Source organism: Lagenorhynchus albirostris, chromosome 10 (genome assembly GCF_949774975.1).
Source record: "Lagenorhynchus albirostris chromosome 10, mLagAlb1.1, whole genome shotgun sequence".
NCBI lineage: Eukaryota > Metazoa > Chordata > Mammalia > Artiodactyla > Delphinidae > Lagenorhynchus > Lagenorhynchus albirostris.
The window spans coordinates 38864541-38879028 of record NC_083104.1 but is presented as its reverse complement, the minus strand read 5'-3'; positions in this window follow the sequence as shown (position 1 = coordinate 38879028).

Genomic DNA, 14488 nt, shown 5'->3' with positions numbered 1-14488 from the left:
GACAGTTCCAAGGCTGACCATAAGTATCAAAAAGTGGGTGCTGGGGCTTCCCTGGTGGCGCAGTGGTTAAGAATCCGCCTGCCAATGCAGGGTACCTGGGTTCGAGCCCTGGTCCAGGAAGATCCCACATGCTGCAGAGCAACTAAGCCTGAGCGCCACAACTACTGAGCCTGCACTCTAGAGCCCGTGAGCTACAACTACTGAAGTCTGCGTGCCACAGCTACTGAAGCTCGTGTGCCTAGAGCCCGTGCTCCTCAACAAGAGAAGCCACCACAATGGGAAACCCGTGCACCGCAACTAAAAGTAGCCCACGCTCCTCGCAACTAGAGAAAGCCCATGCGCAGCAACGAAGACCCAATGCAGCCATGAATAAATAAATAGATAGATAGATTAAATTTAAAAATTTTTTTAAAAAGTGGGTGGTGGCCCAATTGCTGGAAATCCCCACCCTTTCTCAAAATAGCTGGAATACTCCTCCCACTCATTAGCCTATGAAATTACCCACCCCTGTAAAAATTGATAACCCATACCCTGGTGCTCCTCTCGCCTTCTGAGATGGCCCACTGTCTGTCTGTGGAGTGTGTTTCTCTCTAAATAAATCCACTTCTTACCTATCACTTTGTCTCTCACTGGATTCTTTCTGCAATGAGACATCAAGAGCCTGAGCTTCATTAAATCCTGAAACCAGGTGTGTGATCTCAGTTGGAAGACCGTGAGTTTTGGCCAGCTGCATGGGTTCCAGTCCCAATCAGGGTTTTGGCTGAGTTTGAGTCCCAGCACTTGGGTTCCGAGTCCCAATCTGAGGTGCACGGTTTCAATATCTCTCTGGTGGACAGCCACCTCCACTCCATATATATATGGGGAGAGAGAGAGATCAATTAAGAGATTGAGATTATAAACTTATAAACTGTTTGCTCATGTGATTATAGAGGCTGAGAACTCCCAAGATCTGCCATTGGCAAACTTGAAACCCAGGAGAGCCAATGTGTAGTTCTAGTTCAAGTCTGAAGGCATAAAAACCAAGAGAGCTGATGGTATAAATTCCAGTCCAAAATCTGGCAGTCTCAGAGACCCTAAAATACCTGATGTTTTGGTCATACCCCAAAGGCTGGAAAAAGAACAATATTCCAGCTCAAGCAATCAGACAGGAGGGGTTTCCTTTTACTCAGCTTTTTTGTTCTATTCAGAACTTCAACTGATTGGATGAGGCCTACCCATATTAGGGAGGGTAATCTGCTTTACTCAAGTCTATTCAAATATTAATCTCAAAACCTAAAAGAAAGAAAAAGAAAAAATAAACAAATGTTAATCTGACACAGAAACACCCTCAGACACACACTCAGAATAATGTTTGGCTAAATGTCTAGATACTCCATGGTCATTTCAAGTTGACACATAAAATTAACCATCACAGAGTGTGTTGTTAAATTTCCACATATTTGTGATTTTTGTTTTCAGTTTTCCTTATCTTATTCATGTGTAGTTTCATTCCATTGTGACCAGAAAGGAAAAGATACTCAGTGTGATCTCAATCTTTTTAAATTTATTGAGACTTGTTTGTGGCCTAACATATAGCCTACTCTGGAGAATGTTCCATGTTCACTTGAGAAGAATGTGTATTCTGCTATTGTTGGGTGGAATGTTCTGTATATCTCTGTTAGGTTTAGTTGGTTTACAGTGTTGCTCAAGTCCTCCATTTCCTTACTGCTCTTGTCTGGTTGTTCTATCCATCATTGAACATGGAGTATTGAAGTCTCCAACTATTATTGTAGAACTGTGTATTTCTTCTTTCCATTCTGTCAATTTTTGCTTCATATATTTTGGGGCTCTGTTGTAAGATGTATGTATGTTCATAACTGTTATATCTTTTTGCTATATTGTACCTTTTTATTTATATTATACCTTTTATCAATACTTTCCTTCTCTGTCTCTTGTAAACTGTTTTGATTTAGGTCTAATTTGTCTTACAATAGTATAGCCACCCAACTCTCTTTTGGTTACTATTTTAATTGAATATATTTTTCCACCCCTTACTTTCAACCTCTTTGTGCCCTCATACCTAACGTGAGTCTCTTATAGATATATGTAGATAGACCTTTTTTAAAAAAAAATCCAGTTTGGGGAATTCCCTGGCAGTCCAGTGGTTAAGACTCCACACTTTCACTGCTGAGGGCCCAGGTTCAATCCCTGGCCAGGGAACTAAGATTCCACAAGCCACACAGCTCAACCAATAAATAAATAAATATTTAAAATAAAAAACCACTACATATATATATATATATACATATATATGCCATCTGAATGACCAAAATATATATTTCTCATATATATTTGGTCTTCATCCACAGTTTCTGGTTCATAGCTCTTAAAACCCTTGGAATTTTCTGAGAGAGAAGAGCAATGGTTTAATATCTGGTCTCTTGTCCTGTCCTCAATTCCTGAAAACTCTTCAGGGAAAGTGACTTTTGGATCCCACCCAAGGGTGGGGGCTGATTCCCAGTAGAACTTTTAGTCCCACTCCCCAGATCTCCATGGAGGGGAGAGGGGCTGGAGGTTAAATCAATCACCAAAGGCCAATGATTTAATCAATCATGCCCATGTAATGAAGCCTTCATAAAACCCCAAAAGGACAGCATTCAGAGAGCTTCTGCATTGGTGAACATGTGGAGATATGGGGAGAGTGATGTACCTGGAGAGGGCATGGAAGCTCCACACCCCTTCCCCATGCCTTGTTCTTTGAATCTCTTCTTTTGGCTGTTGATTAGTATCCTTTAATAATTGTTTTATAATAAACCAGTAATCTAGTAAGTAAAATGTTTCTGAGTTCTGTGAACTGTTCTAGCAAATTAATCGAAATTGAAGAGCAGGTCTTGGGAACCTCTGATATATAGCCAGTGGGTCAGAAGTACAGGTGACAACCTGGAGTTGAGATTAGCATTGTTAGTTGGAGGGGGTCATGGTAAACTCAATTTGTGGCCAGTTGGTTAGAAGCACAGATAACAACTTCACCTGTGTCTGAAGTAGAAGGCAGTCTTGTGGGACTGAGCCCTTTACCCATGGAATCTGATTCTATCTCTGGATAGATAGTATCAGAATTGAGTTAAATTCTCAGACACCCTGTGGGGAAGCCTCCACACACATGCTGGAATTGGGTTCAGGGAACGCTTATTTATTCCATTTCTGCCTTTTAAAAAAAATTTAGTTGATCTTTTGTAGTGTATCACTTTGATTCCTTTCTTTCCTTTTTTGTATATTTTTAAACTATTTTCTTAGTGGCTTACTTAGGGATTACAATTGATATCTTAAATTTATGACAAGCTAGTTTGAATAAACCAACTTAGTTTCAAGAGTTTACAAGCACTCTGCTCCTATACTTCTCTGTTCCTCCCCCTTTATATTGTTATTGTTACAAATTATATCTTTATACATTTTATGACTACTAACATGGATTTATAATTGTTTTATGCATTTGCCTTTTAAATCATGTAGAAAAAAGAGAGAAATTACAAACCAAGCCAAAAGTATCATGATCTTGGCTTTTATATTTACCTATGAAGTTACTTTTGCTAGTATTCTTTATTTTAAATTATGGCCTCTGGGCTTCCCTGGTGGCGCAGTGGTTGAGAGTCCGCCTGCCGATGCAGGAGACACGGGTTCGTGCCCCAGTCCGGGAACATCCCACAAGCCGTGGAGCAGCTGGGCCCGTGAGCCATGGCCGCTGAGCCTGCGCGTCCATAGCCTGTGCTCCTCAACGGGAGAGGCCACCACAGTGAGAGGCCCGCGTACCACAAAAAAAAAAACAACAAAAAACAAAACTGCATCTCTGGCCCTCCTTTTATAACTCTTCTCTTACACTCCTCTCTCCCCTGCTCTGGCCACATTGGCCTCCACACTGTCCCAGGCTCACAGGTTTATTTCCACCTGTTTGCTCACTGTCTTATTTCTGTCACTTCTCAGTCCTGATATCTCCTCACCTGACATCATATTGCACATTTGTTTATATGTCTCGTCGCCCTCCAGAACAGCACTGTCCAACAGAAATATAATGCAAGCCACAAATGTGGGCACATATGTAATTTTAAAATTCTTGGTAATGTTAAAAAAAGTCAAAAACAGGTTAAATTATTTCAATAAGATATTTTATTTAACCCAAAATACTCTAAATATGATCATTTCAATATAAAATCAATATTTAAAATGTTAGATAGTTAACATTATTTTTTTACTAGATCTTTGACATCAGGCATGTATTTTACACTTACAACACTTCTCAATTCAGACTACACATTTCAAGAGCTCAATAGTAGCGTGTGGTTACGGGCTACCATATTTGACAGCACTGCTCCAAAATGTAAGCCCTGTACAAGCAGAGCTTGGTCTGTCTTGTTCCTGGCTAAATCCCCAGCACCTAGAACAGTGCCCGGCACATATTTTATATTCAATTAGTGTTTGTTGAATTCGTGAATGAATAGAATGGCTTTGTACTCCTTGGCACCCTTCCGTAGGACAGGTCCCAGCCCTCTGAGAACACATCATCTGGCTGGCAACCATCAGTCATAGTCCGGACAGCAGCGCCACCTGCTGGGGAATGGGGAGTCACGCACCCATGAGAATCAGGCACCAGGACTCGAGGCTGGTGGAGGGGACAAAGACAGGAGGTGGGCTCTGGATGCCTGGAATGTTATTCCTTACCTGAGTCTTGGACCCTCTTTTTTCCAAAAATCTTTCCCAGACCTTATCTCCTAGTATTACCAAGGTAACTATCATATTAAGAATTCCATCAATAATAAGACTTACCTGGTGGCACAGTGGTTAAGAATCCACCTGCTAATGCAGGGAACACTGGGTTCGAGCCCTGATCCGGGAAGATCCCACATGCCACAGAGCAACTAAGACCATACGCCACAACTACTGGACCGTGACAGGCTCCCTTTTGCATGGTCTACACTGGAACTCTGGAAATGGCTGCCTGAAAGTCTCCTACAGGCCAGCCCTCTGCCCAGTCCTTTTCTTTTTTTTCAATTAATTAATTAATTTATTTATTTATTTTTGGCTGCATTGGGTCTTCGTTGCAGTGTGCGGGCTTCTCAGTGCGGTGGCTTCTCTTGCTGTGGAGCACAGGCCCTAGAGTGCACGGGCTCAGTAGTTGTGGCACCTGGGCTTAGTTGCTCCGCGGCCTGTGGGATCTTCCTGGACCAGGGCTTGAACCCAGTGTCCCCTGCATTGGCAGGTGGATTCTTAACCACTGAGCAATCAGGGAAGCCCTGCCCTGTCCTTCTTAACTTCTGTTGGGTTTAGACCTTTTGAGAACCTGATGAAAGTCAACCTTCTCCAAGACTACACTTGGACGTTCACGCACACACACACATACACACACACACACACACACACACACACACACAAGTTGCGCGTTTCTAATGTTTGGGGATCCAGAAAGAGTCAGTATGTATAAAATTGTACTAAATGGGGACTTCCCTGGTAGCCCAGTGAGTGAGACTCTTCGCTCCCAGTGCAGTGGGCCACAGTTTGATCCCTGGTGGGGGAACTAGATCCTGCATGCGTGCCGCAACTGAGAAGTCTGCATGCAGCAACTAAGAGCCTGCATGCCGCAACGAAGACCTGGCACAGCGAAAATAAATAAATAAATATTTTTAAAAAGTTGTACTAAATGAATGGCACCTTTGTCTAATGGCATAGTGGGTCTACAATAACAATCAAGTTTTTGATCCAGGTGGAGAAAGCTCCTAGCAACGTTGAATGAACAGAGCAGAATATTAATAGTAACAATAATAATAACCACTAACACTTATTTAGCATTTACTATATGCCAGACACTGTCCTCTTTATGCTTGTGTTCTTTCCTTATTCCACTCCCCTTCAAGGTAGAAATCACAATTATTCTAATATTACAGGTAAGAAAATGAGTGGAAAGTTTGAGCAACTTGCCCAAGGCCATATAGCTGATGAGCAGCCATACTGGGGTTCAATTCTGGCAGGACACCATGTTGTATATAGAATCTGGTCTGAACTCCATGATTTTTTAAATTTAATAAATATTAACTGAGCACTTTTTTTCACATGGGCATACAGCAGCGAACAAAAGTCTCTGCTCTCATTTTTTTAAAAAATATTTATTTGGCTGTGCCAGGTCTTCGCTGTGGCACGTGAGATCTAGTTCCCTGACCAGGGTTAGAACCCAGGCCCCCTGCATTGGGAGCACAGAGTCTTAACCACTGGACCACCAGGGAAGTCCCTCTCATAGAGGAATCATTCTAGTGGAAGAGATAAGACAAATAAATCAGTTTACATATGTCTCCTAGTGATACGCACTCTGAACGAAACAGCAAGTAATACATCCAAAATACTCTTGCCAGGATTCAGCCAGGCCCTTTGTTAAAAGCCTCCTGGGGAGTTCCCGATGGTCTAGTGTTAGGATTCGACACTTTCACTGCCATGGCCAGGGTTCAATCCCTGGTCAGGGAACTGAGATCCCACAAGCCATGCAGCGAGGCCAAAAAATAAAAAAGCCTCCTGGATCCTAGGGCAGACAACAACAGTTCTTTCCTCATCTCCTACCCTGGGTTCAAAGTTGCTGGTTGGGGCTTCCCTGGTGGCGCGGTGGTTGAGAATCTGCCTGCCAGTGCAGGGGACACGGGTTCGAGCCCTGGTCCGGGAAGATCCCACATGCTGCAGAGCAACGAGTAGCCCCCGGCTCGCTGCAACTATAGAAAGCCAGCGCGCAGCAATGAAGACCCAAAGCAGCCAAAAATAAATGAATAAATTAATTAATTTAAAAAAAAAAAGTTGCTGGTTGGCAGCAGGAGGTGGCAAGAAAGTGACTAACAAGTCCAGGCTCTACCTAGAGATGACCATACTAGGCAGCTTACCAAAAGCCCTAAATGAGTAGAAGAGGGATTCAGTTTCAAGGTGAACCAGTTGGGAGGGCTGTGCTGGGTAGGCAGTGAAGGTTGGGAGGGCATGAGATTCAGGCAGGACCCAGAAGTATGGGCATGATTTGGACTTGAGCTATGCTTACTTAGCTCAAGCCCTGGTATATAATAGGTGCTTAGTAAATGTGGTGAATGACTGATAGAGTTGATAAATGAAAAAAACTAAACAAAAACAAAACACACACCCTTGTATGGATGCGTGTGTTTGTGAATGAGAGCTCAGAACTTCAAAAGCTCCCAGAGGTCCGCAAGTTGGTACCCAGACCCATCTGGATGAGCAGAAGGCAGGGGGGCAGAAAATACTGCTGGAGTGTGCGTAGAACAGCCCAGCCCTGGAGCTAGAGTGCAGGTCTAGCTTCTCAGCTGGGTCTGAAGCCACCCTTTCTTTTATACTATCTCCAATAAGATGATTTGAAGTAGCTCCCAGGAGGTGGCAGGGCAGATGGACCCCTTGAGGCTCCCTCAAGGCTCGAGAGGGCTCGAGAGGGCAGTGCAAGTCAAGATGACCAGGAGCTGGCCCAAGGTTCAGCCAGTTGGGGCAGAACCAGACTAGAATTTCTCTGACCTTAAGTGCACTGCAGGGGCTTCTAGCCTGGAATCCCTGCAGGATGTTTAGGGACTCTTTTAAATTATAGGCAAGACTGTGTGTGTAGGGAGTGTTTGTCTGGGAAAGTGTCAATAGCTTTTTCAAATGATGGAGGTAAGGAACGCTGGGGACCCTGCCACAGGGAATGAAATCCATGGTACCCCCTTCCTAGAGTTGATCTCCAGACAGGCTCTATGCTGTCTTCCCAAACATTGGCTGGCAGCCCCACCATCTCCCTTGGGGCCTGCCATGGAGTACTCGGCCACTTCCATTCCAGAACATGTGTGCCTGATCAGGGGGTGGCAGGAAATAAGACCTTCTCCGGTCCTTGGGGGCTACTAGGTACAGCTGGGAGCTTGGAGCAGCTTCCTGCAGCTGCTGGGGACAGGGAGCCAGGGAATGCTTGCCTGTGTTTCCCTGGCTTTCCTGGGACCTGCTGTCCTGCCGCTGAAGTCACTGGGCCTCACAAGGCCCCACTCTGGGCCTCACTGTTGGTACATTTTATCCCATTATGAAAGGAATCTGGAACAAGTTGGCTCTAGTGTTGGGCAATGCAGGACCAGCAGGAGGCTGCCCGGCTGGCTTATCTTGTCAGTTCCCCTACCTCCTTCCCTGAGCTCCCCATGCTTGGCCCCAACTCCAGACCATTCTGCTCAGTCAGGCAAGTTCCAGCAAAGTCTAGGATGCCTGGTCAGGGCCTGCTCAGGCAGTCACCTCTTCCTTGTTCTTGTCCATCTGTCCAGGCCTGGACAGGCTCTGCTACTGCTGAACCCTTCCTGGGAATTCCCCAAGCCAGCAGGAAACTAAGCTGCGCCCCTCCCATAAGACCCAGCTTCGGTGACCCCTACTCCATATACTTCCTCAGACCAGGCCAGGCTGCCTGACCCTGCTCCATATACCGCCTTGTTTCCTGTGTGCAGCTTTCCCTGAGGAGCTGGAACGCGCGCTTCTCTGTTGTCCTGGTCGTGACTTCTAGTTCTCTGCCTTTGGCCTTCTTGCATGTCTGGGCACAGAGTAGGTGCTCAGTAAAGGGCTTTGTTATTTTACTTATTTATTTTTTTGGCCACGCTGCGTGGCATGTGGGATCTTAGTTCCCCAACCAGGGATGGAACCTGCTCCCCCTGCAGTGGAAGGACAGAGTCTTAACCACTGGACCACCAGGGAAGTCCAAGGGCTTTGCGATTTGATTTGCATACTTCCCTGTCCTCTACCCACTTCCTTACCCTTTTACAATTAAGGACTGAAGTGGGCTTAGATTAAATGCCAGAACTTCTAGAAGACCCTATAATCAGGCTACCCTGAGAACACCTGTGTTCAACCACTCCCCCCCCCCCCCCCGCCCCCATCATCCCGCCTCCGCCTTCCCCACCCCCCAACCCAGGTCTTTTTCCTCTTTGAATGGGGCTGGCTGACCTGGAGCCCTCTGCCTTTTCCTCACTGAGGTTGCCCTGAAGTTTCTTCTCTCCCTCACTGGTCCCTGACTACTCATACAACTCAACAGGGTCAAGACCCCCACCAAGGTGAGGCCATGTGAACAAAGGGAGAAGGAGACAGAGACCTGACCTGTTTCTCCCAAGTCTGGAAGCCCCTCTCATGAATTCAAGGCCTCTGTGTCCTGGGCTCTAGAGGTGGATAGGTCCTGGTAGTTGAAGATTTTGGGTTTTTTTTTTCTGGCTGCGTTGGGTCTTCGTTGCTGCGAGCAGGTTTCTCATCGTGGTGGCTTCTCTTATTGCAGAGCAGAGGCTCTAGGCACGTGGGCTTCAGTAGTTGCAGCACATGGGCTCAGTAGTTGTGGCGCATGGGCCCTAGAGCGCAGGCTCAGTAGCTGTGTTGCACAGGCTTAGTTGCTCTGCGGCATATGGGATCCTCCTGCACCAGGGCTCGAACCCGTGTCCCCTGCATTGGCAGGCTGGTTCTTAACTACTGCGCCACCAGGGAAGTCCCGGTAGCTGAAGTTTTGATGCAGCTGTATCCATTTGTTCCTTCACTCAGCAAGCATCAGTGGAGTTCCTTACTCTGGGCCAGGGACAGTGAAGGCTAGGAAGATGAATAAAGATTCGCAGCTTGGCTATTTACTGGCTGTGTGACCTCTGGTGACTTTACCCTTGGGCCTCAGTTTCCTCATTTGTAACATGGGGCCAATAATAACAACCGTTGCAGAGGGTTGTTGGGAGGCAAAGTGAAATTTTGTGTGTCCAGGGTGCAGGACAGAGTTCAGTGACGGCAGCTGTTATTATCAAGGGAAATCTTTGTTCTCCAGGAGCTTGAGTTCTCCTAGAAACAATAGGGAGTCTGAGATGCTGAGATGGCTTTTGGGTGTTGTTCTTGAGTGGAATAGGCGGGACTTGGGTAGGCGGAAGAAGAGGGGCCCACACAGGTGGCATTCTGCAGGGAGTTGGGGGGAGGGGATAAGACTGGTGAGTCTTGACCAGTCTGGGGCAGGCCCCTATTGCCCAGGGTGTTATAGGGTGGGGCTCAAATTTATTCTGCAGGAGGCTGGGAGTCTCTGAAGATATGTTGGTTTGTAAGGTTTGGCCTCCAAAATGCCAATTGGACTCTCTAGGAAGTCTCTCCAGAAGGCTACAGGTCTCCAGCACAGACTTAAGGCTCTAAGAGGCCTCATTTTCAATCAAATGTTTGTTCACTCATTCCAATTTTACTGGGTACCTTCTAAGTGCCAGGCCCTGTCTCAGGTGCTAGAGGTTCCCAGGATGGAGGAAATAGCCAGACATAGATCCTCTAGTCTGTCCTAGGGATAAACTTTAAGTGAGACATAATAATATGGTGGGGTAAACAAGGGTCCACAGCAGAGACACCCTGCCCAGGCCAGAAACTAAGACAGGGGATGAGCAGGAATGAGGTCAGCCAAGTGGCCAAAGAATGCTGTGAGCAGAAGTGTCACACATGGGAAGGCTTGAAAGGCTTGAGGGGAGCTGGCAGATGCCTGGCATGTTTGTAGGAACTTAAAGAGGTTCCCTGTGGCTGGGGTCATGTGCAAAGAGAAACTGGAGTAAAGATGTGACGGTAGGTGTTGAGAGAAGTGGAGGGTGGGGGCCAAGCTGGACAGGTCAGGGTGAATGAGAGGTCCTCACACACCTGCCCCCCTCCCAGCAGCACTGGGAAGTCGTGGGCAGAGCACTGAGCAGGGCGGGATCACAGGTAGATTTCAGTTTGGATGTTAACTTTGGCTGGTGCCTCACAAAGACTGGGTCAGCAGAGGACAGGGCCCCATGGCCTCCACTCCCTGCAGGCCACAGTGGTGTTATGGGAGAAGGTTCTCAGAAGACAAGGCCCCAAAAGACTAGGGGGATGTGCAGGGTAGGGGCTGGCACCTCCCCCTCAGACTGACAGGAGGCAAGGGGACCTTGGCTCTGGAGGAGCCTGGGAGCAGCAGCAGCTGTTGCTCCTCATGAGGGTTCAGGCAGTCCACAGCTGTGGTGGGTCTCCAGGATTTGAGGTCAAAGACCTTTGAAAGGCAGGGCTGTGGTGGGCCAGCAGGGCATTGGCCAGGGAAGGGGAAGTCGTGGCAGTTCAGTGGGATGCAGTGTCCTACTCTGATCCAGCTGTCTGGGAACAGCTGCTGGCCCGGAAGAGGGAGGGAACCCAGGCAGCAGCAGGTGAGGAAGCTCCCTGTCTGCTGGGCTGTGGGAACAGAGGTTGAGAGCCAGTGGGGGGTGGGAGGGCATTGGGGGAGAGGCAGCATCTGCTGCCAATGGACCAGCCTGGCTCCAGTGTATTTTTTTTTTTTTTTTTGGCTGTGCCCCGCAGCTTGTGGGATCTTAGTTCCCCCACCAGGGATTGAACTTGCACCCTCGGCAGTGAGAGCACAGGGTCCTAACCACTGGACCGCCAGGGAAATCCCAGGCTCCAGTGCTTTCAGAGGCAACTGGAATTCCTCTGGGAAGGAAAGGCTGGGGTGAGGATGGGGGTGGGGAGACTAGGGAGGGAGCCAAGTACTTTTCTCTGTGTTCCAGTGGTTTCCCCCAAAGACCATTCTCCTGGGCTGCACTGCCTCCTCAGGACCCCTCTAGAGCCCTCCTCCACCCTAGTGGGGTAGTTGTTTTTTTTTTCCCCTCTCACCGACTCTTCAGCTCTCCTTATCTGCACCTGTGTCCTGGCCCTTCTAGGAAGGAAAGTAGAGCCTTTTGGAAAGCTCTGGCCCATTGGGTCATAGAGGGAAAGGGGTTTGCCCAAGGTCCCAGTCAGTCAGAGGAAGGCACAGGGGCCCCTGCCTATGTGCAGCTAGCCCTTGGGGCCTCAACCCTAGGTACCCACTATAAGAGCAACTAGGCCTGGTACACCCCCAGGAACTGCCTCCTGAGAACTGGGAATTGATGGGACTTACTTAGTCCCAGTGGTTGTAGGTGCAGTAAAGATGCCTGTGGGCTCCCACTTCTCTGTTCACCTCAACACCAGGGCCTCAGCACCATCACCATTGACCCAATTGCTGAGGGTCGCAGGCAGCAGGGCGAGTACAAGGAAGTTTCAGGCAGAGGGAGGGCATGGGGTCAGCTGAGGCCAGTCTTCCTTCTTGGGGGCCGCAACATGAGACGAGCAGCTGCTCAGCCCTGCTTTGAGGCCCGGACTATCCCCTTCAGGAGCAGCCTTCCCTCCACCCTGATGTCCCCACCCTTGTATTGTTCCAGCTGCCACATCCCCACATGTGCTTAGGGGCACAGAGATGGGATGGGAATGAAGAGATGAAATGTTTCTTTTTACCTTTGCTGTAAAAATTCTCCAGGGATCATGAATGGGTCTTTGTATGGCTCTTAGGACATGTTAGTGCCTCTGCAAAGAGCCACGACCATGCTTGTAGCCAGTCGTGCCCACACCCAGAGGTCCAGAGCCCTGGCTTCAAGTTGGGGTCTCTCTTACCTCAAGAGCCCAGTACCCAGTCTGTCCTGTTCCAGGCCTTCTTTTTTTTTAAAAAAAAATATTTATTTATTTGGGTGTGCTGTGTCTTAGTTGTGGTGTGCAGGATCTTTTTAGTTGCGTCATGTGGGATCTAGTTCCCTGACCAGGGACCAAACCTGGGCCCCCTGCATTGGGAGTGCAGTCTTAACCATTGGACCACCAGGGAAGTCCCCCGTTCCAGGCCTTCCTGGTCCCTGGGGTCCCTTGTCAAGTTCAGCCGACTGAACCCATCTGATGAATATAGACCCTCTCCTGCCAGGACCTCAGTCCATTCCATTCGGCTAAGTGGCAGCTGCAGGAAGGGAGCTTTGAAGGTTACGGTCCTGATCGGTGAGCAGAAGGGAGATGGATGGGACAGCTGGCTGAGGCCTCATGTGCCTGCCAGGTGACACCCCGCGTGTCCTGAGGGCTTCCTGCAAGCCTGTGTCTGGCAGCAGCCCCAGGGGAGTTGGGTGGGGGGATCGCCCAGAGCCTGTCTTGGGGCAGGACATTCCCACCCCGCAACACACACACTCCTCTGCTCTCTCCCTGCCTTCACCTTGGCCCAGACCAAGTGCTTCCTTTCCTCAGAGGGCTGGTGCTAGACCCTCTCTGTTGGGCTCTGCATGGTCTGTCCTAAAGCCCTTACCTACAGTGCATACCAGGAGCTGTCCAAGCCATTCCTCTCCCCACAGGCATGTTCCCTCCCCCCTGGTCCTTCTTCCTCTGGCCCTGAAAGGAGGGGTGCTGGCTCTCTGGCCTCTCTGTATTTCCGTGGAAGATGGAGGCAGGGAAAGTGAGAAATTTTCTCTCTAAATGCTTGTTCTGACTTGACTTCCATGGTGCCTGCTGTCCCTCCCCCTGGGGATCCCCATCTGTGCCCCTTCCCCTGCCTGCTCTCCCACCCCTTTCCCCGCCTCCAAGGGGAAGGAGGAGCTCCAGGGCTGAGGCCAAGCTGCTGCCCCCTCATTCCTCACCCCACTGCATTCCTTCCAGGAGGCCTGAGGGCCCTGTCCCACTCCCCTCCTCCTCCCCCTCCTCCTCCCCTCCTCCTTCTCCTCCCCTCCTCCTTCTCCTCCCCTCTTCCTTCTCCTCCCCTCCTCCTCCCCCCTCCTCCCCTCCTCCTCCCCCTCCTCCTCCTCCTTCTCCTCCTCGCTCCCACCCTTCAGCTTCCCTGCCCCTTGCTTCTGGGATCCTATACTTCTGGCAGACCCAAGCCTGATTAAATCCAGCTCCAGTGCCTGCCCTCCCACCAGTTACTCTTTCTCCCTTGTTTAGTGTTCCATTCACTGCTCAGGCCATGGTGACCTCCCGGTTTCCTCAGACCCGTCTGGCCACTTTCTCCTCTGACTTCACTGTTGTCTGTTCCCTAGAAAACCCCAGGACTTCCTGGTTTACCTCCTGCAGGCTCTGCCTTCAAAGAGAGGACTTCCCTGATACCACACAGCAGATCCTGGCCCCTCCTGGCCCTCTCATCCCCTGATTATTACATTTTTATTTACTTTTTTATTTACTGTATAGCTTGTTACACTAGAATTTGGGCTCCACAAGAGCAGCTTGTTCCTTTTATCCCTTGCTGTGTTTCCAGCATACGGTAGACTCAGTAAATATCTCTGGATTAATAATACACTGACATGTTTCACACTGGTCCTGATTCAGTCATATAAAGTGATATTCTGTCACTCTCAGTGAGCAGGCAAATCCGAAGCCCACATATGACGTCACTTGATGATGAGGGATAGACTCAGAGAAGGCAAGTAGCTTATTTCAGGTCACACAGTGAACTTAGCTCTGGGTCGCAGCAGGGGCTTATTCCTCATATGGACAAACCTGGAGGTTTGGCTGATCTGCTAACATTCACTCTTTATCCTTTATTAGCTCCCCTCAAGATGCCTGGATGGATCCCTCTTACTCCTCCCCCAAATGCTGGGGATTTCCCAGACTGCAGGTGAGGCTCCTAGGGACACTGCCTGTATCTGTCAGCACTCAGCCTAGAGCAAAGGCTGTCTGTCCACTCAGGTTCAACACTTTCCAGTGTTCTGATGGCATACCCATTAGC